At 54.1% G+C, this 24,966-nt stretch overlaps 20 non-coding genes across 20 annotated transcripts; all 20 read left to right on the forward strand.

The window, feature by feature from the left end:
* Positions 1-886: 886 nt before the first annotated feature.
* On the forward strand, positions 887-1,005 carry LOC124770402. Its single transcript, XR_007013209.1, has one exon. It is a non-coding gene; the product is annotated as a 5S ribosomal RNA (ribosomal RNA).
* Positions 1,006-2,142: 1,137 nt separating this feature from the next.
* LOC124770414 lies at positions 2,143-2,261 on the forward strand. The gene has a single exon (XR_007013220.1). It is a non-coding gene; the product is annotated as a 5S ribosomal RNA (ribosomal RNA).
* A 1,138-nt stretch (positions 2,262-3,399) lies between these two features.
* LOC124770426 lies at positions 3,400-3,518 on the forward strand. Its single transcript, XR_007013231.1, has one exon. It is a non-coding gene; the product is annotated as a 5S ribosomal RNA (ribosomal RNA).
* Positions 3,519-4,655: 1,137 nt separating this feature from the next.
* Positions 4,656-4,774, forward strand: LOC124770430. The gene has a single exon (XR_007013234.1). It is a non-coding gene; the product is annotated as a 5S ribosomal RNA (ribosomal RNA).
* A 1,137-nt stretch (positions 4,775-5,911) lies between these two features.
* On the forward strand, positions 5,912-6,030 carry LOC124770391. Its single transcript, XR_007013199.1, has one exon. It is a non-coding gene; the product is annotated as a 5S ribosomal RNA (ribosomal RNA).
* A 1,137-nt stretch (positions 6,031-7,167) lies between these two features.
* Positions 7,168-7,286, forward strand: LOC124770392. Its single transcript, XR_007013200.1, has one exon. It is a non-coding gene; the product is annotated as a 5S ribosomal RNA (ribosomal RNA).
* Positions 7,287-8,423: 1,137 nt separating this feature from the next.
* Positions 8,424-8,542, forward strand: LOC124770393. Its single transcript, XR_007013201.1, has one exon. It is a non-coding gene; the product is annotated as a 5S ribosomal RNA (ribosomal RNA).
* Positions 8,543-9,679: 1,137 nt separating this feature from the next.
* On the forward strand, positions 9,680-9,798 carry LOC124770395. Its single transcript, XR_007013202.1, has one exon. It is a non-coding gene; the product is annotated as a 5S ribosomal RNA (ribosomal RNA).
* Positions 9,799-10,935: 1,137 nt separating this feature from the next.
* Positions 10,936-11,054, forward strand: LOC124770396. The gene has a single exon (XR_007013203.1). It is a non-coding gene; the product is annotated as a 5S ribosomal RNA (ribosomal RNA).
* A 1,137-nt stretch (positions 11,055-12,191) lies between these two features.
* LOC124770397 lies at positions 12,192-12,310 on the forward strand. The gene has a single exon (XR_007013204.1). It is a non-coding gene; the product is annotated as a 5S ribosomal RNA (ribosomal RNA).
* Positions 12,311-13,447: 1,137 nt separating this feature from the next.
* Positions 13,448-13,566, forward strand: LOC124770398. The gene has a single exon (XR_007013205.1). It is a non-coding gene; the product is annotated as a 5S ribosomal RNA (ribosomal RNA).
* A 1,137-nt stretch (positions 13,567-14,703) lies between these two features.
* Positions 14,704-14,822, forward strand: LOC124770399. Its single transcript, XR_007013206.1, has one exon. It is a non-coding gene; the product is annotated as a 5S ribosomal RNA (ribosomal RNA).
* A 1,137-nt stretch (positions 14,823-15,959) lies between these two features.
* LOC124770400 lies at positions 15,960-16,078 on the forward strand. The gene has a single exon (XR_007013207.1). It is a non-coding gene; the product is annotated as a 5S ribosomal RNA (ribosomal RNA).
* A 1,137-nt stretch (positions 16,079-17,215) lies between these two features.
* On the forward strand, positions 17,216-17,334 carry LOC124770401. The gene has a single exon (XR_007013208.1). It is a non-coding gene; the product is annotated as a 5S ribosomal RNA (ribosomal RNA).
* A 1,137-nt stretch (positions 17,335-18,471) lies between these two features.
* On the forward strand, positions 18,472-18,590 carry LOC124770403. Its single transcript, XR_007013210.1, has one exon. It is a non-coding gene; the product is annotated as a 5S ribosomal RNA (ribosomal RNA).
* A 1,137-nt stretch (positions 18,591-19,727) lies between these two features.
* LOC124770404 lies at positions 19,728-19,846 on the forward strand. The gene has a single exon (XR_007013211.1). It is a non-coding gene; the product is annotated as a 5S ribosomal RNA (ribosomal RNA).
* Positions 19,847-20,983: 1,137 nt separating this feature from the next.
* Positions 20,984-21,102, forward strand: LOC124770406. Its single transcript, XR_007013212.1, has one exon. It is a non-coding gene; the product is annotated as a 5S ribosomal RNA (ribosomal RNA).
* A 1,137-nt stretch (positions 21,103-22,239) lies between these two features.
* On the forward strand, positions 22,240-22,358 carry LOC124770407. The gene has a single exon (XR_007013213.1). It is a non-coding gene; the product is annotated as a 5S ribosomal RNA (ribosomal RNA).
* A 1,137-nt stretch (positions 22,359-23,495) lies between these two features.
* LOC124770408 lies at positions 23,496-23,614 on the forward strand. The gene has a single exon (XR_007013214.1). It is a non-coding gene; the product is annotated as a 5S ribosomal RNA (ribosomal RNA).
* A 1,137-nt stretch (positions 23,615-24,751) lies between these two features.
* Positions 24,752-24,870, forward strand: LOC124770409. Its single transcript, XR_007013215.1, has one exon. It is a non-coding gene; the product is annotated as a 5S ribosomal RNA (ribosomal RNA).
* Positions 24,871-24,966: the final 96 nt, after the last annotated feature.

A 24,966-nucleotide genomic window follows, 5' to 3' on the forward strand; every position in this document is an offset into this window, starting at 1 on the left:
TAGCAGTGCAAAGTTCCAACAAAAAGAAATTGAAAATAAACGACTGTAATAAACATAAGATACGATATTAATGGCCTCAGCTCGAAGAAGAATGTGCCAAGGAAGATTTCCAAAGAGTCTCTGGAGATAACAAAACAGTACGAACCGACAGATACGTTCTGAAATACGTCAGGGCTTATTGTTTTGTTGCATTGTACGGCTGCAGATTTGTAAACAAAAATTTCTCTTTCGTCGCTAGAAGAGATGGATGCTTTGGCGACCCTCCTGTGTCCTGCGTCCCTGTTTTCGCACCTTTCCACGGCACGGCGCTGCCCTACCCGCCGCAAACGGCGTCTCGGACACGCCCGTTAGGCCCACGGCCGTCTCGCAGATGTTTGTCGTGCTTGTACTGTCATATGGGCCACGACCCGAGCGGCAGCGAGCGGCAGTCGAGCAAAGTCGGGACAAGTCGGGACGGGGACAGGGATAGGAATGGTGCGAATGCACTGCGAACTACGCAGACACCTGGTGTGAGGCGAGGCGAGGCGAGGCGAGGAAGCCCACATCGCTACCAGTGGCGCCCTCCAGCACGACACTGCCACACCCCGCACAGGCCCTCCGCTGGACACCAGGGACAAGATGCGCCCTCCGCTAGTGTCGAAGGCTGCACGCGCCCAGCGAATGACAGGACGTGCAACGAGCAGCAGTGCGTCTCACACACGCGGCGGTGCGCCCGCTAATTCGGCCGTCGCTCCGCTGGGACGCCGGGCGCGCCCCCCGCGCCGTCCTCGAGGAGCCGGCTGTTGCGGAAGGAAGTGCTTTCGTCAAATGCGGCGGAAAACTAACATTTTGTGTATTGGGAGAGAAGCCGAACGCGTATTCTGCCGTGCTCCTACATTACATGAGTGCCAACGGCCATACCATGATGATTGCACCGGTTCTCGTCCGATCACCGAAGTTAAGCATCATTGGGCCCGGTTAGTACTTGGATGGGTGACCGCCTGGGAAACCCGGGTGCTGTTGGCTCCCTTCTTTTTTTTTGTTATTATGTCGCTACCCCTGGCAGCCCAATAAAAAAAGAAAGGTGCTGTTGGATCCCTTACATTTTCTCCTTTTTGCATCGCTACCCCTGCCAGCCCTCTTTTCATACTACCTTTCCGTTGTGACAAAGATGCTTCCTTCAGCAATTTAAACGTGCCAAGAAATCCTTGACAATAACGAAACACTACGAATCGACAGATGTGATCTGAAATAAGCCCGGCCTCCTACTGTTTCGTAGCAGTGCAAAGTTCCAACAAAAAGAAATTGAAAATAAACGACTGTAATAAACATAAGATACGATATTAATGGCCTCAGCTCGAAGAAGAATGTGCCAAGGAAGATTTCCAAAGAGTCTCTGGAGATAACAAAACAGTACGAACCGACAGATACGTTCTGAAATACGTCAGGGCTTATTGTTTTGTTGCATTGTACGGCTGCAGATTTGTAAACAAAAATTTCTCTTTCGTCGCTAGAAGAGATGGATGCTTTGGCGACCCTCCTGTGTCCTGCGTCCCTGTTTTCGCACCTTTCCACGGCACGGCGCTGCCCTACCCGCCGCAAACGGCGTCTCGGACACGCCCGTTAGGCCCACGGCCGTCTCGCAGATGTTTGTCGTGCTTGTACTGTCATATGGGCCACGACCCGAGCGGCAGCGAGCGGCAGTCGAGCAAAGTCGGGACAAGTCGGGACGGGGACAGGGATAGGAATGGTGCGAATGCACTGCGAACTACGCAGACACCTGGTGTGAGGCGAGGCGAGGCGAGGCGAGGAAGCCCACATCGCTACCAGTGGCGCCCTCCAGCACGACACTGCCACACCCCGCACAGGCCCTCCGCTGGACACCAGGGACAAGATGCGCCCTCCGCTAGTGTCGAAGGCTGCACGCGCCCAGCGAATGACAGGACGTGCAACGAGCAGCAGTGCGTCTCACACACGCGGCGGTGCGCCCGCTAATTCGGCCGTCGCTCCGCTGGGACGCCGGGCGCGCCCCCCCGCGCCGTCCTCGAGGAGCCGGCTGTTGCGGAAGGAAGTGCTTTCGTCAAATGCGGCGGAAAACTAACATTTTGTGTATTGGGAGAGAAGCCGAACGCGTATTCTGCCGTGCTCCTACATTACATGAGTGCCAACGGCCATACCATGATGATTGCACCGGTTCTCGTCCGATCACCGAAGTTAAGCATCATTGGGCCCGGTTAGTACTTGGATGGGTGACCGCCTGGGAAACCCGGGTGCTGTTGGCTCCCTTCTTTTTTTTTGTTATTATGTCGCTACCCCTGGCAGCCCAATAAAAAAAGAAAGGTGCTGTTGGATCCCTTACATTTTCTCCTTTTTGCATCGCTACCCCTGCCAGCCCTCTTTTCATACTACCTTTCCGTTGTGACAAAGATGCTTCCTTCAGCAATTTAAACGTGCCAAGAAATCCTTGACAATAACGAAACACTACGAATCGACAGATGTGATCTGAAATAAGCCCGGGCCTCCTACTGTTTCGTAGCAGTGCAAAGTTCCAACAAAAAGAAATTGAAAATAAACGACTGTAATAAACATAAGATACGATATTAATGGCCTCAGCTCGAAGAAGAATGTGCCAAGGAAGATTTCCAAAGAGTCTCTGGAGATAACAAAACAGTACGAACCGACAGATACGTTCTGAAATACGTCAGGGCTTATTGTTTTGTTGCATTGTACGGCTGCAGATTTGTAAACAAAAATTTCTCTTTCGTCGCTAGAAGAGATGGATGCTTTGGCGACCCTCCTGTGTCCTGCGTCCCTGTTTTCGCACCTTTCCACGGCACGGCGCTGCCCTACCCGCCGCAAACGGCGTCTCGGACACGCCCGTTAGGCCCACGGCCGTCTCGCAGATGTTTGTCGTGCTTGTACTGTCATATGGGCCACGACCCGAGCGGCAGCGAGCGGCAGTCGAGCAAAGTCGGGGACAAGTCGGGACGGGGACAGGGATAGGAATGGTGCGAATGCACTGCGAACTACGCAGACACCTGGTGTGAGGCGAGGCGAGGCGAGGCGAGGAAGCCCACATCGCTACCAGTGGCGCCCTCCAGCACGACACTGCCACACCCCGCACAGGCCCTCCGCTGGACACCAGGGACAAGATGCGCCCTCCGCTAGTGTCGAAGGCTGCACGCGCCCAGCGAATGACAGGACGTGCAACGAGCAGCAGTGCGTCTCACACACGCGGCGGTGCGCCCGCTAATTCGGCCGTCGCTCCGCTGGGACGCCGGGCGCGCCCCCCGCGCCGTCCTCGAGGAGCCGGCTGTTGCGGAAGGAAGTGCTTTCGTCAAATGCGGCGGAAAACTAACATTTTGTGTATTGGGAGAGAAGCCGAACGCGTATTCTGCCGTGCTCCTACATTACATGAGTGCCAACGGCCATACCATGATGATTGCACCGGTTCTCGTCCGATCACCGAAGTTAAGCATCATTGGGCCCGGTTAGTACTTGGATGGGTGACCGCCTGGGAAACCCGGGTGCTGTTGGCTCCCTTCTTTTTTTTGTTATTATGTCGCTACCCCTGGCAGCCCAATAAAAAAAGAAAGGTGCTGTTGGATCCCTTACATTTTCTCCTTTTTGCATCGCTACCCCTGCCAGCCCTCTTTTCATACTACCTTTCCGTTGTGACAAAGATGCTTCCTTCAGCAATTTAAACGTGCCAAGAAATCCTTGACAATAACGAAACACTACGAATCGACAGATGTGATCTGAAATAAGCCCGGGCCTCCTACTGTTTCGTAGCAGTGCAAAGTTCCAACAAAAAGAAATTGAAAATAAACGACTGTAATAAACATAAGATACGATATTAATGGCCTCAGCTCGAAGAAGAATGTGCCAAGGAAGATTTCCAAAGAGTCTCTGGAGATAACAAAACAGTACGAACCGACAGATACGTTCTGAAATACGTCAGGGCTTATTGTTTTGTTGCATTGTACGGCTGCAGATTTGTAAACAAAAATTTCTCTTTCGTCGCTAGAAGAGATGGATGCTTTGGCGACCCTCCTGTGTCCTGCGTCCCTGTTTTCGCACCTTTCCACGGCACGGCGCTGCCCTACCCGCCGCAAACGGCGTCTCGGACACGCCCGTTAGGCCCACGGCCGTCTCGCAGATGTTTGTCGTGCTTGTACTGTCATATGGGCCACGACCCGAGCGGCAGCGAGCGGCAGTCGAGCAAAGTCGGGACAAGTCGGGACGGGGACAGGGATAGGAATGGTGCGAATGCACTGCGAACTACGCAGACACCTGGTGTGAGGCGAGGCGAGGCGAGGCGAGGAAGCCCACATCGCTACCAGTGGCGCCCTCCAGCACGACACTGCCACACCCCGCACAGGCCCTCCGCTGGACACCAGGGACAAGATGCGCCCTCCGCTAGTGTCGAAGGCTGCACGCGCCCAGCGAATGACAGGACGTGCAACGAGCAGCAGTGCGTCTCACACACGCGGCGGTGCGCCCGCTAATTCGGCCGTCGCTCCGCTGGGACGCCGGGCGCGCCCCCCCGCGCCGTCCTCGAGGAGCCGGCTGTTGCGGAAGGAAGTGCTTTCGTCAAATGCGGCGGAAAACTAACATTTTGTGTATTGGGAGAGAAGCCGAACGCGTATTCTGCCGTGCTCCTACATTACATGAGTGCCAACGGCCATACCATGATGATTGCACCGGTTCTCGTCCGATCACCGAAGTTAAGCATCATTGGGCCCGGTTAGTACTTGGATGGGTGACCGCCTGGGAAACCCGGGTGCTGTTGGCTCCCTTCTTTTTTTTTGTTATTATGTCGCTACCCCTGGCAGCCCAATAAAAAAAGAAAGGTGCTGTTGGATCCCTTACATTTTCTCCTTTTTGCATCGCTACCCTGCCAGCCCTCTTTTCATACTACCTTTCCGTTGTGACAAAGATGCTTCCTTCAGCAATTTAAACGTGCCAAGAAATCCTTGACAATAACGAAACACTACGAATCGACAGATGTGATCTGAAATAAGCCCGGGCCTCCTACTGTTTCGTAGCAGTGCAAAGTTCCAACAAAAAGAAATTGAAAATAAACGACTGTAATAAACATAAGATACGATATTAATGGCCCTCAGCTCGAAGAAGAATGTGCCAAGGAAGATTTCCAAAGAGTCTCTGGAGATAACAAAACAGTACGAACCGACAGATACGTTCTGAAATACGTCAGGGCTTATTGTTTTGTTGCATTGTACGGCTGCAGATTTGTAAACAAAAATTTCTCTTTCGTCGCTAGAAGAGATGGATGCTTTGGCGACCCTCCTGTGTCCTGCGTCCCTGTTTTCGCACCTTTCCACGGCACGGCGCTGCCCTACCCGCCGCAAACGGCGTCTCGGACACGCCGTTAGGCCCACGGCCGTCTCGCAGATGTTTGTCGTGCTTGTACTGTCATATGGGCCACGACCCGAGCGGCAGCGAGCGGCAGTCGAGCAAAGTCGGGACAAGTCGGGACGGGGACAGGGATAGGAATGGTGCGAATGCACTGCGAACTACGCAGACACCTGGTGTGAGGCGAGGCGAGGCGAGGCGAGGAAGCCCACATCGCTACCAGTGGCGCCCTCCAGCACGACACTGCCACACCCCCGCACAGGCCCTCCGCTGGACACCAGGGACAAGATGCGCCCTCCGCTAGTGTCGAAGGCTGCACGCGCCCAGCGAATGACAGGACGTGCAACGAGCAGCAGTGCGTCTCACACACGCGGCGGTGCGCCCGCTAATTCGGCCGTCGCTCCGCTGGGACGCCGGGCGCGCCCCCCGCGCCGTCCTCGAGGAGCCGGCTGTTGCGGAAGGAAGTGCTTTCGTCAAATGCGGCGGAAAACTAACATTTTGTGTATTGGGAGAGAAGCCGAACGCGTATTCTGCCGTGCTCCTACATTACATGAGTGCCAACGGCCATACCATGATGATTGCACCGGTTCTCGTCCGATCACCGAAGTTAAGCATCATTGGGCCCGGTTAGTACTTGGATGGGTGACCGCCTGGGAAACCCGGGTGCTGTTGGCTCCCTTCTTTTTTTTTGTTATTATGTCGCTACCCCTGGCAGCCCAATAAAAAAAGAAAGGTGCTGTTGGATCCCTTACATTTTCTCCTTTTTGCATCGCTACCCCTGCCAGCCCTCTTTTCATACTACCTTTCCGTTGTGACAAAGATGCTTCCTTCAGCAATTTAAACGTGCCAAGAAATCCTTGACAATAACGAAACACTACGAATCGACAGATGTGATCTGAAATAAGCCCGGGCCTCCTACTGTTTCGTAGCAGTGCAAAGTTCCAACAAAAAGAAATTGAAAATAAACGACTGTAATAAACATAAGATACGATATTAATGGCCTCAGCTCGAAGAAGAATGTGCCAAGGAAGATTTCCAAAGAGTCTCTGGAGATAACAAAACAGTACGAACCGACAGATACGTTCTGAAATACGTCAGGGCTTATTGTTTTGTTGCATTGTACGGCTGCAGATTTGTAAACAAAAATTTCTCTTTCGTCGCTAGAAGAGATGGATGCTTTGGCGACCCTCCTGTGTCCTGCGTCCCTGTTTTCGCACCTTTCCACGGCACGGCGCTGCCCTACCCGCCGCAAACGGCGTCTCGGACACGCCCGTTAGGCCCACGGCCGTCTCGCAGATGTTTGTCGTGCTTGTACTGTCATATGGGCCACGACCCGAGCGGCAGCGAGCGGCAGTCGAGCAAAGTCGGGACAAGTCGGGACGGGGACAGGGATAGGAATGGTGCGAATGCACTGCGAACTACGCAGACACCTGGTGTGAGGCGAGGCGAGGCGAGGCGAGGAAGCCCACATCGCTACCAGTGGCGCCCTCCAGCACGACACTGCCACACCCCGCACAGGCCCTCCGCTGGACACCAGGGACAAGATGCGCCCTCCGCTAGTGTCGAAGGCTGCACGCGCCCAGCGAATGACAGGACGTGCAACGAGCAGCAGTGCGTCTCACACACGCGGCGGTGCGCCCGCTAATTCGGCCGTCGCTCCGCTGGGACGCCGGGCGCGCCCCCCGCGCCGTCCTCGAGGAGCCGGCTGTTGCGGAAGGAAGTGCTTTCGTCAAATGCGGCGGAAAACTAACATTTTGTGTATTGGGAGAGAAGCCGAACGCGTATTCTGCCGTGCTCCTACATTACATGAGTGCCAACGGCCATACCATGATGATTGCACCGGTTCTCGTCCGATCACCGAAGTTAAGCATCATTGGGCCCGGTTAGTACTTGGATGGGTGACCGCCTGGGAAACCCGGGTGCTGTTGGCTCCCTTCTTTTTTTTTGTTATTATGTCGCTACCCCTGGCAGCCCAATAAAAAAAGAAAGGTGCTGTTGGATCCCTTACATTTTCTCCTTTTTGCATCGCTACCCCTGCCAGCCCTCTTTTCATACTACCTTTCCGTTGTGACAAAGATGCTTCCTTCAGCAATTTAAACGTGCCAAGAAATCCTTGACAATAACGAAACACTACGAATCGACAGATGTGATCTGAAATAAGCCCGGGCCTCCTACTGTTTCGTAGCAGTGCAAAGTTCCAACAAAAAGAAATTGAAAATAAACGACTGTAATAAACATAAGATACGATATTAATGGCCTCAGCTCGAAGAAGAATGTGCCAAGGAAGATTTCCAAAGAGTCTCTGGAGATAACAAAACAGTACGAACCGACAGATACGTTCTGAAATACGTCAGGGCTTATTGTTTTGTTGCATTGTACGGCTGCAGATTTGTAAACAAAAATTTCTCTTTCGTCGCTAGAAGAGATGGATGCTTTGGCGACCCTCCTGTGTCCTGCGTCCCTGTTTTCGCACCTTTCCACGGCACGGCGCTGCCCTACCCGCCGCAAACGGCGTCTCGGACACGCCCGTTAGGCCCACGGCCGTCTCGCAGATGTTTGTCGTGCTTGTACTGTCATATGGGCCACGACCCGAGCGGCAGCGAGCGGCAGTCGAGCAAAGTCGGGACAAGTCGGGACGGGGACAGGGATAGGAATGGTGCGAATGCACTGCGAACTACGCAGACACCTGGTGTGAGGCGAGGCGAGGCGAGGCGAGGAAGCCCACATCGCTACCAGTGGCGCCCTCCAGCACGACACTGCCACACCCCGCACAGGCCCTCCGCTGGACACCAGGGACAAGATGCGCCCTCCGCTAGTGTCGAAGGCTGCACGCGCCCAGCGAATGACAGGACGTGCAACGAGCAGCAGTGCGTCTCACACACGCGGCGGTGCGCCCGCTAATTCGGCCGTCGCTCCGCTGGGACGCCGGGCGCGCCCCCCGCGCCGTCCTCGAGGAGCCGGCTGTTGCGGAAGGAAGTGCTTTCGTCAAATGCGGCGGAAAACTAACATTTTGTGTATTGGGAGAGAAGCCGAACGCGTATTCTGCCGTGCTCCTACATTACATGAGTGCCAACGGCCATACCATGATGATTGCACCGGTTCTCGTCCGATCACCGAAGTTAAGCATCATTGGGCCCGGTTAGTACTTGGATGGGTGACCGCCTGGGAAACCCGGGTGCTGTTGGCTCCCTTCTTTTTTTTTGTTATTATGTCGCTACCCCTGGCAGCCCAATAAAAAAAGAAAGGTGCTGTTGGATCCCTTACATTTTCTCCTTTTTGCATCGCTACCCCTGCCAGCCCTCTTTTCATACTACCTTTCCGTTGTGACAAAGATGCTTCCTTCAGCAATTTAAACGTGCCAAGAAATCCTTGACAATAACGAAACACTACGAATCGACAGATGTGATCTGAAATAAGCCCGGGCCTCCTACTGTTTCGTAGCAGTGCAAAGTTCCAACAAAAAGAAATTGAAAATAAACGACTGTAATAAACATAAGATACGATATTAATGGCCTCAGCTCGAAGAAGAATGTGCCAAGGAAGATTTCCAAAGAGTCTCTGGAGATAACAAAACAGTACGAACCGACAGATACGTTCTGAAATACGTCAGGGCTTATTGTTTTGTTGCATTGTACGGCTGCAGATTTGTAAACAAAAATTTCTCTTTCGTCGCTAGAAGAGATGGATGCTTTGGCGACCCTCCTGTGTCCTGCGTCCCTGTTTTCGCACCTTTCCACGGCACGGCGCTGCCCTACCCGCCGCAAACGGCGTCTCGGACACGCCCGTTAGGCCCACGGCCGTCTCGCAGATGTTTGTCGTGCTTGTACTGTCATATGGGCCACGACCCGAGCGGCAGCGAGCGGCAGTCGAGCAAAGTCGGGACAAGTCGGGACGGGGACAGGGATAGGAATGGTGCGAATGCACTGCGAACTACGCAGACACCTGGTGTGAGGCGAGGCGAGGCGAGGCGAGGAAGCCCACATCGCTACCAGTGGCGCCCTCCAGCACGACACTGCCACACCCCGCACAGGCCCTCCGCTGGACACCAGGGACAAGATGCGCCCTCCGCTAGTGTCGAAGGCTGCACGCGCCCAGCGAATGACAGGACGTGCAACGAGCAGCAGTGCGTCTCACACACGCGGCGGTGCGCCCGCTAATTCGGCCGTCGCTCCGCTGGGACGCCGGGCGCGCCCCCCGCGCCGTCCTCGAGGAGCCGGCTGTTGCGGAAGGAAGTGCTTTCGTCAAATGCGGCGGAAAACTAACATTTTGTGTATTGGGAGAGAAGCCGAACGCGTATTCTGCCGTGCTCCTACATTACATGAGTGCCAACGGCCATACCATGATGATTGCACCGGTTCTCGTCCGATCACCGAAGTTAAGCATCATTGGGCCCGGTTAGTACTTGGATGGGTGACCGCCTGGGAAACCCGGGTGCTGTTGGCTCCCTTCTTTTTTTTTGTTATTATGTCGCTACCCCTGGCAGCCCAATAAAAAAAGAAAGGTGCTGTTGGATCCCTTACATTTTCTCCTTTTTGCATCGCTACCCCTGCCAGCCCTCTTTTCATACTACCTTTCCGTTGTGACAAAGATGCTTCCTTCAGCAATTTAAACGTGCCAAGAAATCCTTGACAATAACGAAACACTACGAATCGACAGATGTGATCTGAAATAAGCCCGGGCCTCCTACTGTTTCGTAGCAGTGCAAAGTTCCAACAAAAAGAAATTGAAAATAAACGACTGTAATAAACATAAGATACGATATTAATGGCCTCAGCTCGAAGAAGAATGTGCCAAGGAAGATTTCCAAAGAGTCTCTGGAGATAACAAAACAGTACGAACCGACAGATACGTTCTGAAATACGTCAGGGCTTATTGTTTTGTTGCATTGTACGGCTGCAGATTTGTAAACAAAAATTTCTCTTTCGTCGCTAGAAGAGATGGATGCTTTGGCGACCCTCCTGTGTCCTGCGTCCCTGTTTTCGCACCTTTCCACGGCACGGCGCTGCCCTACCCGCCGCAAACGGCGTCTCGGACACGCCCGTTAGGCCCACGGCCGTCTCGCAGATGTTTGTCGTGCTTGTACTGTCATATGGGCCACGACCCGAGCGGCAGCGAGCGGCAGTCGAGCAAAGTCGGGACAAGTCGGGACGGGGACAGGGATAGGAATGGTGCGAATGCACTGCGAACTACGCAGACACCTGGTGTGAGGCGAGGCGAGGCGAGGCGAGGAAGCCCACATCGCTACCAGTGGCGCCCTCCAGCACGACACTGCCACACCCCGCACAGGCCCTCCGCTGGACACCAGGGACAAGATGCGCCCTCCGCTAGTGTCGAAGGCTGCACGCGCCCAGCGAATGACAGGACGTGCAACGAGCAGCAGTGCGTCTCACACACGCGGCGGTGCGCCCGCTAATTCGGCCGTCGCTCCGCTGGGACGCCGGGCGCGCCCCCCGCGCCGTCCTCGAGGAGCCGGCTGTTGCGGAAGGAAGTGCTTTCGTCAAATGCGGCGGAAAACTAACATTTTGTGTATTGGGAGAGAAGCCGAACGCGTATTCTGCCGTGCTCCTACATTACATGAGTGCCAACGGCCATACCATGATGATTGCACCGGTTCTCGTCCGATCACCGAAGTTAAGCATCATTGGGCCCGGTTAGTACTTGGATGGGTGACCGCCTGGGAAACCCGGGTGCTGTTGGCTCCCTTCTTTTTTTTTGTTATTATGTCGCTACCCCTGGCAGCCCAATAAAAAAAGAAAGGTGCTGTTGGATCCCTTACATTTTCTCCTTTTTGCATCGCTACCCCTGCCAGCCCTCTTTTCATACTACCTTTCCGTTGTGACAAAGATGCTTCCTTCAGCAATTTAAACGTGCCAAGAAATCCTTGACAATAACGAAACACTACGAATCGACAGATGTGATCTGAAATAAGCCCGGGCCTCCTACTGTTTCGTAGCAGTGCAAAGTTCCAACAAAAAGAAATTGAAAATAAACGACTGTAATAAACATAAGATACGATATTAATGGCCTCAGCTCGAAGAAGAATGTGCCAAGGAAGATTTCCAAAGAGTCTCTGGAGATAACAAAACAGTACGAACCGACAGATACGTTCTGAAATACGTCAGGGCTTATTGTTTTGTTGCATTGTACGGCTGCAGATTTGTAAACAAAAATTTCTCTTTCGTCGCTAGAAGAGATGGATGCTTTGGCGACCCTCCTGTGTCCTGCGTCCCTGTTTTCGCACCTTTCCACGGCACGGCGCTGCCCTACCCGCCGCAAACGGCGTCTCGGACACGCCCGTTAGGCCCACGGCCGTCTCGCAGATGTTTGTCGTGCTTGTACTGTCATATGGGCCACGACCCGAGCGGCAGCGAGCGGCAGTCGAGCAAAGTCGGGACAAGTCGGGACGGGGACAGGGATAGGAATGGTGCGAATGCACTGCGAACTACGCAGACACCTGGTGTGAGGCGAGGCGAGGCGAGGCGAGGAAGCCCACATCGCTACCAGTGGCGCCCTCCAGCACGACACTGCCACACCCCGCACAGGCCCTCCGCTGGACACCAGGGACAAGATGCGCCCTCCGCTAGTGTCGAAGGCTGCACGCGCCCAGCGAATGACAGGACGTGCAACGAGCAGCAGTGCGTCTCACACACGCGGCGGTGCGCCCGCTAATTCGGCCGTCGCTCCGCTGGGACGCCGGGCGCGCCCCCCGCGCCGTCCTCGAGGAGCCGGCTGTTGCGGAAGGAAGTGCTTTCGTCAAATGCGGCGGAAAACTAACATTTTGTGTATTGGGAGAGAAGCCGAACGCGTATTCTGCCGTGCTCCTACATTACATGAGTGCCAACGGCCATACCATGATGATTGCACCGGTTCTCGTCCGATCACCGAAGTTAAGCATCATTGGGCCCGGTTAGTACTTGGATGGGTGACCGCCTGGGAAACCCGGGTGCTGTTGGCTCCCTTCTTTTTTTTTGTTATTATGTCGCTACCCCTGGCAGCCCAATAAAAAAAGAAAGGTGCTGTTGGATCCCTTACATTTTCTCCTTTTTGCATCGCTACCCCTGCCAGCCCTCTTTTCATACTACCTTTCCGTTGTGACAAAGATGCTTCCTTCAGCAATTTAAACGTGCCAAGAAATCCTTGACAATAACGAAACACTACGAATCGACAGATGTGATCTGAAATAAGCCCGGGCCTCCTACTGTTTCGTAGCAGTGCAAAGTTCCAACAAAAAGAAATTGAAAATAAACGACTGTAATAAACATAAGATACGATATTAATGGCCTCAGCTCGAAGAAGAATGTGCCAAGGAAGATTTCCAAAGAGTCTCTGGAGATAACAAAACAGTACGAACCGACAGATACGTTCTGAAATACGTCAGGGCTTATTGTTTTGTTGCATTGTACGGCTGCAGATTTGTAAACAAAAATTTCTCTTTCGTCGCTAGAAGAGATGGATGCTTTGGCGACCCTCCTGTGTCCTGCGTCCCTGTTTTCGCACCTTTCCACGGCACGGCGCTGCCCTACCCGCCGCAAACGGCGTCTCGGACACGCCCGTTAGGCCCACGGCCGTCTCGCAGATGTTTGTCGTGCTTGTACTGTCATATGGGCCACGACCCGAGCGGCAGCGAGCGGCAGTCGAGCAAAGTCGGGACAAGTCGGGACGGGGACAGGGATAGGAATGGTGCGAATGCACTGCGAACTACGCAGACACCTGGTGTGAGGCGAGGCGAGGCGAGGCGAGGAAGCCCACATCGCTACCAGTGGCGCCCTCCAGCACGACACTGCCACACCCCGCACAGGCCCTCCGCTGGACACCAGGGACAAGATGCGCCCTCCGCTAGTGTCGAAGGCTGCACGCGCCCAGCGAATGACAGGACGTGCAACGAGCAGCAGTGCGTCTCACACACGCGGCGGTGCGCCCGCTAATTCGGCCGTCGCTCCGCTGGGACGCCGGGCGCGCCCCCCGCGCCGTCCTCGAGGAGCCGGCTGTTGCGGAAGGAAGTGCTTTCGTCAAATGCGGCGGAAAACTAACATTTTGTGTATTGGGAGAGAAGCCGAACGCGTATTCTGCCGTGCTCCTACATTACATGAGTGCCAACGGCCATACCATGATGATTGCACCGGTTCTCGTCCGATCACCGAAGTTAAGCATCATTGGGCCCGGTTAGTACTTGGATGGGTGACCGCCTGGGAAACCCGGGTGCTGTTGGCTCCCTTCTTTTTTTTTGTTATTATGTCGCTACCCCTGGCAGCCCAATAAAAAAAGAAAGGTGCTGTTGGATCCCTTACATTTTCTCCTTTTTGCATCGCTACCCCTGCCAGCCCTCTTTTCATACTACCTTTCCGTTGTGACAAAGATGCTTCCTTCAGCAATTTAAACGTGCCAAGAAATCCTTGACAATAACGAAACACTACGAATCGACAGATGTGATCTGAAATAAGCCCGGGCCTCCTACTGTTTCGTAGCAGTGCAAAGTTCCAACAAAAAGAAATTGAAAATAAACGACTGTAATAAACATAAGATACGATATTAATGGCCTCAGCTCGAAGAAGAATGTGCCAAGGAAGATTTCCAAAGAGTCTCTGGAGATAACAAAACAGTACGAACCGACAGATACGTTCTGAAATACGTCAGGGCTTATTGTTTTGTTGCATTGTACGGCTGCAGATTTGTAAACAAAAATTTCTCTTTCGTCGCTAGAAGAGATGGATGCTTTGGCGACCCTCCTGTGTCCTGCGTCCCTGTTTTCGCACCTTTCCACGGCACGGCGCTGCCCTACCCGCCGCAAACGGCGTCTCGGACACGCCCGTTAGGCCCACGGCCGTCTCGCAGATGTTTGTCGTGCTTGTACTGTCATATGGGCCACGACCCGAGCGGCAGCGAGCGGCAGTCGAGCAAAGTCGGGACAAGTCGGGACGGGGACAGGGATAGGAATGGTGCGAATGCACTGCGAACTACGCAGACACCTGGTGTGAGGCGAGGCGAGGCGAGGCGAGGAAGCCCACATCGCTACCAGTGGCGCCCTCCAGCACGACACTGCCACACCCCGCACAGGCCCTCCGCTGGACACCAGGGACAAGATGCGCCCTCCGCTAGTGTCGAAGGCTGCACGCGCCCAGCGAATGACAGGACGTGCAACGAGCAGCAGTGCGTCTCACACACGCGGCGGTGCGCCCGCTAATTCGGCCGTCGCTCCGCTGGGACGCCGGGCGCGCCCCCCGCGCCGTCCTCGAGGAGCCGGCTGTTGCGGAAGGAAGTGCTTTCGTCAAATGCGGCGGAAAACTAACATTTTGTGTATTGGGAGAGAAGCCGAACGCGTATTCTGCCGTGCTCCTACATTACATGAGTGCCAACGGCCATACCATGATGATTGCACCGGTTCTCGTCCGATCACCGAAGTTAAGCATCATTGGGCCCGGTTAGTACTTGGATGGGTGACCGCCTGGGAAACCCGGGTGCTGTTGGCTCCCTTCTTTTTTTTTGTTATTATGTCGCTACCCCTGGCAGCCCAATAAAAAAAGAAAGGTGCTGTTGGATCCCTTACATTTTCTCCTTTTTGCATCGCTACCCCTGCCAGCCCTCTTTTCATACTACCTTTCCGTTGTGACAAAGATGCTTCCTTCAGCAATTTAAACGTGCCAAGAAATCCTTGACAATAACGAAACACTACGAATCGACAGATGTGATCTGAAATAAGCCCGGGCCTCCTACTGTTTCGTAGCAGTGCAAAGTTCCAACAAAAAGAAATTGAAAATAAACGACTGTAATAAACATAAGATACGATATTAATGGCCTCAGCTCGAAGAAGAATGTGCCAAGGAAGATTTCCAAAGAGTCTCTGGAGATAACAAAACAGTACGAACCGACAGATACGTTCTGAAATACGTCAGGGCTTATTGTTTTGTTGCATTGTACGGCTGCAGATTTGTAAACAAAAATTTCTCTTTCGTCGCTAGAAGAGATGGATGCTTTGGCGACCCTCCTGTGTCCTGCGTCCCTGTTTTCGCACCTTTCCACGGCACGGCGCTGCCCTACCCGCCGCAAACGGCGTCTCGGACACGCCCGTTAGGCCCACGGCCGTCTCGCAGATGTTTGTCGTGCTTGTACTGTCATATGGGCCACGACCCGAGCGGCAGCGAGCGGCAGTCGAGCAAAGTCGGGACAAGTCGGGACGGGGACAGGGATAGGAATGGTGCGAATGCACTGCGAACTACGCAGACACCTGGTGTGAGGCGAGGCGAGGCGAGGCGAGGAAGCCCACATCGCTACCAGTGGCGCCCTCCAGCACGACACTGCCACACCCCGCACAGGCCCTCCGCTGGACACCAGGGACAAGATGCGCCCTCCGCTAGTGTCGAAGGCTGCACGCGCCCAGCGAATGACAGGACGTGCAACGAGCAGCAGTGCGTCTCACACACGCGGCGGTGCGCCCGCTAATTCGGCCGTCGCTCCGCTGGGACGCCGGGCGCGCCCCCCGCGCCGTCCTCGAGGAGCCGGCTGTTGCGGAAGGAAGTGCTTTCGTCAAATGCGGCGGAAAACTAACATTTTGTGTATTGGGAGAGAAGCCGAACGCGTATTCTGCCGTGCTCCTACATTACATGAGTGCCAACGGCCATACCATGATGATTGCACCGGTTCTCGTCCGATCACCGAAGTTAAGCATCATTGGGCCCGGTTAGTACTTGGATGGGTGACCGCCTGGGAAACCCGGGTGCTGTTGGCTCCCTTCTTTTTTTTTGTTATTATGTCGCTACCCCTGGCAGCCCAATAAAAAAAGAAAGGTGCTGTTGGATCCCTTACATTTTCTCCTTTTTGCATCGCTACCCCTGCCAGCCCTCTTTTCATACTACCTTTCCGTTGTGACAAAGATGCTTCCTTCAGCAATTTAAACGTGCCAAGAAATCCTTGACAATAACGAAACACTACGAATCGACAGATGTGATCTGAAATAAGCCCGGGCCTCCTACTGTTTCGTAGCAGTGCAAAGTTCCAACAAAAAGAAATTGAAAATAAACGACTGTAATAAACATAAGATACGATATTAATGGCCTCAGCTCGAAGAAGAATGTGCCAAGGAAGATTTCCAAAGAGTCTCTGGAGATAACAAAACAGTACGAACCGACAGATACGTTCTGAAATACGTCAGGGCTTATTGTTTTGTTGCATTGTACGGCTGCAGATTTGTAAACAAAAATTTCTCTTTCGTCGCTAGAAGAGATGGATGCTTTGGCGACCCTCCTGTGTCCTGCGTCCCTGTTTTCGCACCTTTCCACGGCACGGCGCTGCCCTACCCGCCGCAAACGGCGTCTCGGACACGCCCGTTAGGCCCACGGCCGTCTCGCAGATGTTTGTCGTGCTTGTACTGTCATATGGGCCACGACCCGAGCGGCAGCGAGCGGCAGTCGAGCAAAGTCGGGACAAGTCGGGACGGGGACAGGGATAGGAATGGTGCGAATGCACTGCGAACTACGCAGACACCTGGTGTGAGGCGAGGCGAGGCGAGGCGAGGAAGCCCACATCGCTACCAGTGGCGCCCTCCAGCACGACACTGCCACACCCCGCACAGGCCCTCCGCTGGACACCAGGGACAAGATGCGCCCTCCGCTAGTGTCGAAGGCTGCACGCGCCCAGCGAATGACAGGACGTGCAACGAGCAGCAGTGCGTCTCACACACGCGGCGGTGCGCCCGCTAATTCGGCCGTCGCTCCGCTGGGACGCCGGGCGCGCCCCCCGCGCCGTCCTCGAGGAGCCGGCTGTTGCGGAAGGAAGTGCTTTCGTCAAATGCGGCGGAAAACTAACATTTTGTGTATTGGGAGAGAAGCCGAACGCGTATTCTGCCGTGCTCCTACATTACATGAGTGCCAACGGCCATACCATGATGATTGCACCGGTTCTCGTCCGATCACCGAAGTTAAGCATCATTGGGCCCGGTTAGTACTTGGATGGGTGACCGCCTGGGAAACCCGGGTGCTGTTGGCTCCCTTCTTTTTTTTTGTTATTATGTCGCTACCCCTGGCAGCCCAATAAAAAAAGAAAGGTGCTGTTGGATCCCTTACATTTTCTCCTTTTTGCATCGCTACCCCTGCCAGCCCTCTTTTCATACTACCTTTCCGTTGTGACAAAGATGCTTCCTTCAGCAATTTAAACGTGCCAAGAAATCCTTGACAATAACGAAACACTACGAATCGACAGATGTGATCTGAAATAAGCCCGGGCCTCCTACTGTTTCGTAGCAGTGCAAAGTTCCAACAAAAAGAAATTGAAAATAAACGACTGTAATAAACATAAGATACGATATTAATGGCCTCAGCTCGAAGAAGAATGTGCCAAGGAAGATTTCCAAAGAGTCTCTGGAGATAACAAAACAGTACGAACCGACAGATACGTTCTGAAATACGTCAGGGCTTATTGTTTTGTTGCATTGTACGGCTGCAGATTTGTAAACAAAAATTTCTCTTTCGTCGCTAGAAGAGATGGATGCTTTGGCGACCCTCCTGTGTCCTGCGTCCCTGTTTTCGCACCTTTCCACGGCACGGCGCTGCCCTACCCGCCGCAAACGGCGTCTCGGACACGCCCGTTAGGCCCACGGCCGTCTCGCAGATGTTTGTCGTGCTTGTACTGTCATATGGGCCACGACCCGAGCGGCAGCGAGCGGCAGTCGAGCAAAGTCGGGACAAGTCGGGACGGGGACAGGGATAGGAATGGTGCGAATGCACTGCGAACTACGCAGACACCTGGTGTGAGGCGAGGCGAGGCGAGGCGAGGAAGCCCACATCGCTACCAGTGGCGCCCTCCAGCACGACACTGCCACACCCCGCACAGGCCCTCCGCTGGACACCAGGGACAAGATGCGCCCTCCGCTAGTGTCGAAGGCTGCACGCGCCCAGCGAATGACAGGACGTGCAACGAGCAGCAGTGCGTCTCACACACGCGGCGGTGCGCCCGCTAATTCGGCCGTCGCTCCGCTGGGACGCCGGGCGCGCCCCCCGCGCCGTCCTCGAGGAGCCGGCTGTTGCGGAAGGAAGTGCTTTCGTCAAATGCGGCGGAAAACTAACATTTTGTGTATTGGGAGAGAAGCCGAACGCGTATTCTGCCGTGCTCCTACATTACATGAGTGCCAACGGCCATACCATGATGATTGCACCGGTTCTCGTCCGATCACCGAAGTTAAGCATCATTGGGCCCGGTTAGTACTTGGATGGGTGACCGCCTGGGAAACCCGGGTGCTGTTGGCTCCCTTCTTTTTTTTTGTTATTATGTCGCTACCCCTGGCAGCCCAATAAAAAAAGAAAGGTGCTGTTGGATCCCTTACATTTTCTCCTTTTTGCATCGCTACCCCTGCCAGCCCTCTTTTCATACTACCTTTCCGTTGTGACAAAGATGCTTCCTTCAGCAATTTAAACGTGCCAAGAAATCCTTGACAATAACGAAACACTACGAATCGACAGATGTGATCTGAAATAAGCCCGGGCCTCCTACTGTTTCGTAGCAGTGCAAAGTTCCAACAAAAAGAAATTGAAAATAAACGACTGTAATAAACATAAGATACGATATTAATGGCCTCAGCTCGAAGAAGAATGTGCCAAGGAAGATTTCCAAAGAGTCTCTGGAGATAACAAAACAGTACGAACCGACAGATACGTTCTGAAATACGTCAGGGCTTATTGTTTTGTTGCATTGTACGGCTGCAGATTTGTAAACAAAAATTTCTCTTTCGTCGCTAGAAGAGATGGATGCTTTGGCGACCCTCCTGTGTCCTGCGTCCCTGTTTTCGCACCTTTCCACGGCACGGCGCTGCCCTACCCGCCGCAAACGGCGTCTCGGACACGCCCGTTAGGCCCACGGCCGTCTCGCAGATGTTTGTCGTGCTTGTACTGTCATATGGGCCACGACCCGAGCGGCAGCGAGCGGCAGTCGAGCAAAGTCGGGACAAGTCGGGACGGGGACAGGGATAGGAATGGTGCGAATGCACTGCGAACTACGCAGACACCTGGTGTGAGGCGAGGCGAGGCGAGGCGAGGAAGCCCACATCGCTACCAGTGGCGCCCTCCAGCACGACACTGCCACACCCCGCACAGGCCCTCCGCTGGACACCAGGGACAAGATGCGCCCTCCGCTAGTGTCGAAGGCTGCACGCGCCCAGCGAATGACAGGACGTGCAACGAGCAGCAGTGCGTCTCACACACGCGGCGGTGCGCCCGCTAATTCGGCCGTCGCTCCGCTGGGACGCCGGGCGCGCCCCCCGCGCCGTCCTCGAGGAGCCGGCTGTTGCGGAAGGAAGTGCTTTCGTCAAATGCGGCGGAAAACTAACATTTTGTGTATTGGGAGAGAAGCCGAACGCGTATTCTGCCGTGCTCCTACATTACATGAGTGCCAACGGCCATACCATGATGATTGCACCGGTTCTCGTCCGATCACCGAAGTTAAGCATCATTGGGCCCGGTTAGTACTTGGATGGGTGACCGCCTGGGAAACCCGGGTGCTGTTGGCTCCCTTCTTTTTTTTTGTTATTATGTCGCTACCCCTGGCAGCCCAATAAAAAAAGAAAGGTGCTGTTGGATCCCTTACATTTTCTCCTTTTTGCATCGCTACCCCTGCCAGCCCTCTTTTCATACTACCTTTCCGTTGTGACAAAGATGCTTCCTTCAGCAATTTAAACGTGCCAAGAAATCCTTGACAATAACGAAACACTACGAATCGACAGATGTGATCTGAAATAAGCCCGGGCCTCCTACTGTTTCGTAGCAGTGCAAAGTTCCAACAAAAAGAAATTGAAAATAAACGACTGTAATAAACATAAGATACGATATTAATGGCCTCAGCTCGAAGAAGAATGTGCCAAGGAAGATTTCCAAAGAGTCTCTGGAGATAACAAAACAGTACGAACCGACAGATACGTTCTGAAATACGTCAGGGCTTATTGTTTTGTTGCATTGTACGGCTGCAGATTTGTAAACAAAAATTTCTCTTTCGTCGCTAGAAGAGATGGATGCTTTGGCGACCCTCCTGTGTCCTGCGTCCCTGTTTTCGCACCTTTCCACGGCACGGCGCTGCCCTACCCGCCGCAAACGGCGTCTCGGACACGCCCGTTAGGCCCACGGCCGTCTCGCAGATGTTTGTCGTGCTTGTACTGTCATATGGGCCACGACCCGAGCGGCAGCGAGCGGCAGTCGAGCAAAGTCGGGACAAGTCGGGACGGGGACAGGGATAGGAATGGTGCGAATGCACTGCGAACTACGCAGACACCTGGTGTGAGGCGAGGCGAGGCGAGGCGAGGAAGCCCACATCGCTACCAGTGGCGCCCTCCAGCACGACACTGCCACACCCCGCACAGGCCCTCCGCTGGACACCAGGGACAAGATGCGCCCTCCGCTAGTGTCGAAGGCTGCACGCGCCCAGCGAATGACAGGACGTGCAACGAGCAGCAGTGCGTCTCACACACGCGGCGGTGCGCCCACTAATTCGGCCGTCGCTCCGCTGGGACGCCGGGCGCGCCCCCCGCGCCGTCCTCGAGGAGCCGGCTGTTGCGGAAGGAAGTGCTTTCGTCAAATGCGGCGGAAAACTAACATTTTGTGTATTGGGAGAGAAGCCGAACGCGTATTCTGCCGTGCTCCTACATTACATGAGTGCCAACGGCCATACCATGATGATTGCACCGGTTCTCGTCCGATCACCGAAGTTAAGCATCATTGGGCCCGGTTAGTACTTGGATGGGTGACCGCCTGGGAAACCCGGGTGCTGTTGGCTCCCTTCTTTTTTTTTGTTATTATGTCGCTACCCCTGGCAGCCCAATAAAAAAAGAAAGGTGCTGTTGGATCCCTTACATTTTCTCCTTTTTGCATCGCTACCCCTGCCAGCCCTCTTTTCATACTACCTTTCCGTTGTGACAAAGATGCTTCCTTCAGCAATTTAAACGTGCCAAGAAATCCTTGACAATAACGAAACACTACGAATCGACAGATGTGATCTGAAATAAGCCCGGGCCTCCTACTGTTTCGTAGCAGTGCAAAGTTCCAACAAAAAGAAATTGAAAATAAACGACTGTAATAAACATAAGATACGATATTAATGGCCTCAGCTCGAAGAAGAATGTGCCAAGGAAGATTTCCAAAGAGTCTCTGGAGATAACAAAACAGTACGAACCGACAGATACGTTCTGAAATACGTCAGGGCTTATTGTTTTGTTGCATTGTACGGCTGCAGATTTGTAAACAAAAATTTCTCTTTCGTCGCTAGAAGAGATGGATGCTTTGGCGACCCTCCTGTGTCCTGCGTCCCTGTTTTCGCACCTTTCCACGGCACGGCGCTGCCCTACCCGCCGCAAACGGCGTCTCGGACACGCCCGTTAGGCCCACGGCCGTCTCGCAGATGTTTGTCGTGCTTGTACTGTCATATGGGCCACGACCCGAGCGGCAGCGAGCGGCAGTCGAGCAAAGTCGGGACAAGTCGGGACGGGGACAGGGATAGGAATGGTGCGAATGCACTGCGAACTACGCAGACACCTGGTGTGAGGCGAGGCGAGGCGAGGCGAGGAAGCCCACATCGCTACCAGTGGCGCCCTCCAGCACGACACTGCCACACCCCGCACAGGCCCTCCGCTGGACACCAGGGACAAGATGCGCCCTCCGCTAGTGTCGAAGGCTGCACGCGCCCAGCGAATGACAGGACGTGCAACGAGCAGCAGTGCGTCTCACACACGCGGCGGTGCGCCCGCTAATTCGGCCGTCGCTCCGCTGGGACGCCGGGCGCGCCCCCCGCGCCGTCCTCGAGGAGCCGGCTGTTGCGGAAGGAAGTGCTTTCGTCAAATGCGGCGGAAAACTAACATTTTGTGTATTGGGAGAGAAGCCGAACGCGTATTCTGCCGTGCTCCTACATTACATGAGTGCCAACGGCCATACCATGATGATTGCACCGGTTCTCGTCCGATCACCGAAGTTAAGCATCATTGGGCCCGGTTAGTACTTGGATGGGTGACCGCCTGGGAAACCCGGGTGCTGTTGGCTCCCTTCTTTTTTTTTGTTATTATGTCGCTACCCCTGGCAGCCCAATAAAAAAAGAAAGGTGCTGTTGGATCCCTTACATTTTCTCCTTTTTGCATCGCTACCCCTGCCAGCCCTCTTTTCATACTACCTTTCCGTTGTGACAAAGATGCTTCCTTCAGCAATTTAAACGTGCCAAGAAATCCTTGACAATAACGAAACACTACGAATCGACAGATGTGATCTGAAATAAGCCCGGGCCTCCTACTGTTTCGTAGCAGTGCAAAGTTCCAACAAAAAGAAATTGAAAATAAACGACTGTAATAAACATAAGATACGATATTAATGGCCTCAGCTCGAAGAAGAATGTGCCAAGGAAGATTTCCAAAGAGTCTCTGGAGATAACAAAACAGTACGAACCGACAGATACGTTCTGAAATACGTCAGGGCTTATTGTTTTGTTGCATTGTACGGCTGCAGATTTGTAAACAAAAATTTCTCTTTCGTCGCTAGAAGAGATGGATGCTTTGGCGACCCTCCTGTGTCCTGCGTCCCTGTTTTCGCACCTTTCCACGGCACGGCGCTGCCCTACCCGCCGCAAACGGCGTCTCGGACACGCCCGTTAGGCCCACGGCCGTCTCGCAGATGTTTGTCGTGCTTGTACTGTCATATGGGCCACGACCCGAGCGGCAGCGAGCGGCAGTCGAGCAAAGTCGGGACAAGTCGGGACGGGGACAGGGATAGGAATGGTGCGAATGCACTGCGAACTACGCAGACACCTGGTGTGAGGCGAGGCGAGGCGAGGCGAGGAAGCCCACATCGCTACCAGTGGCGCCCTCCAGCACGACACTGCCACACCCCGCACAGGCCCTCCGCTGGACACCAGGGACAAGATGCGCCCTCCGCTAGTGTCGAAGGCTGCACGCGCCCAGCGAATGACAGGACGTGCAACGAGCAGCAGTGCGTCTCACACACGCGGCGGTGCGCCCGCTAATTCGGCCGTCGCTCCGCTGGGACGCCGGGCGCGCCCCCCGCGCCGTCCTCGAGGAGCCGGCTGTTGCGGAAGGAAGTGCTTTCGTCAAATGCGGCGGAAAACTAACATTTTGTGTATTGGGAGAGAAGCCGAACGCGTATTCTGCCGTGCTCCTACATTACATGAGTGCCAACGGCCATACCATGATGATTGCACCGGTTCTCGTCCGATCACCGAAGTTAAGCATCATTGGGCCCGGTTAGTACTTGGATGGGTGACCGCCTGGGAAACCCGGGTGCTGTTGGCTCCCTTCTTTTTTTTTGTTATTATGTCGCTACCCCTGGCAGCCCAATAAAAAAAGAAAGGTGCTGTTGGATCCCTTACATTTTCTCCTTTTTGCATCGCTACCCCTGCCAGCCCTCTTTTCATACTACCTTTCCGTTGTGACAAAGATGCTTCCTTCAGCAATTTAAACGTGCCAAGAAATCCTTGACAATAACGAAACACTACGAATCGACAGATGTGATCTGAAATAAGCCCGGGCCTCCTACTGTTTCGTAGCAGTGCAAAGTTCCAACAAAAAGAAATTGAAAATAAACGACTGTAATAAACATAAGATACGATATTAATGGCCTCAGCTCGAAGAAGAATGTGCCAAGGAAGATTTCCAAAGAGTCTCTGGAGATAACAAAACAGTACGAACCGACAGATACGTTCTGAAATACGTCAGGGCTTATTGTTTTGTTGCATTGTACGGCTGCAGATTTGTAAACAAAAATTTCTCTTTCGTCGCTAGAAGAGATGGATGCTTTGGCGACCCTCCTGTGTCCTGCGTCCCTGTTTTCGCACCTTTCCACGGCACGGCGCTGCCCTACCCGCCGCAAACGGCGTCTCGGACACGCCCGTTAGGCCCACGGCCGTCTCGCAGATGTTTGTCGTGCTTGTACTGTCATATGGGCCACGACCCGAGCGGCAGCGAGCGGCAGTCGAGCAAAGTCGGGACAAGTCGGGACGGGGACAGGGATAGGAATGGTGCGAATGCACTGCGAACTACGCAGACACCTGGTGTGAGGCGAGGCGAGGCGAGGCGAGGAAGCCCACATCGCTACCAGTGGCGCCCTCCAGCACGACACTGCCACACCCCGCACAGGCCCTCCGCTGGACACCAGGGACAAGATGCGCCCTCCGCTAGTGTCGAAGGCTGCACGCGCCCAGCGAATGACAGGACGTGCAACGAGCAGCAGTGCGTCTCACACACGCGGCGGTGCGCCCGCTAATTCGGCCGTCGCTCCGCTGGGACGCCGGGCGCGCCCCCCGCGCCGTCCTCGAGGAGCCGGCTGTTGCGGAAGGAAGTGCTTTCGTCAAATGCGGCGGAAAACTAACATTTTGTGTATTGGGAGAGAAGCCGAACGCGTATTCTGCCGTGCTCCTACATTACATGAGTGCCAACGGCCATACCATGATGATTGCACCGGTTCTCGTCCGATCACCGAAGTTAAGCATCATTGGGCCCGGTTAGTACTTGGATGGGTGACCGCCTGGGAAACCCGGGTGCTGTTGGCTCCCTTCTTTTTTTTTGTTATTATGTCGCTACCCCTGGCAGCCCAATAAAAAAAGAAAGGTGCTGTTGGATCCCTTACATTTTCTCCTTTTTGCATC

This window comes from Schistocerca piceifrons, unplaced genomic scaffold, assembly GCF_021461385.2.
Source record: "Schistocerca piceifrons isolate TAMUIC-IGC-003096 unplaced genomic scaffold, iqSchPice1.1 HiC_scaffold_83, whole genome shotgun sequence".
In the NCBI taxonomy this organism is placed as follows: domain Eukaryota; kingdom Metazoa; phylum Arthropoda; class Insecta; order Orthoptera; family Acrididae; genus Schistocerca; species Schistocerca piceifrons.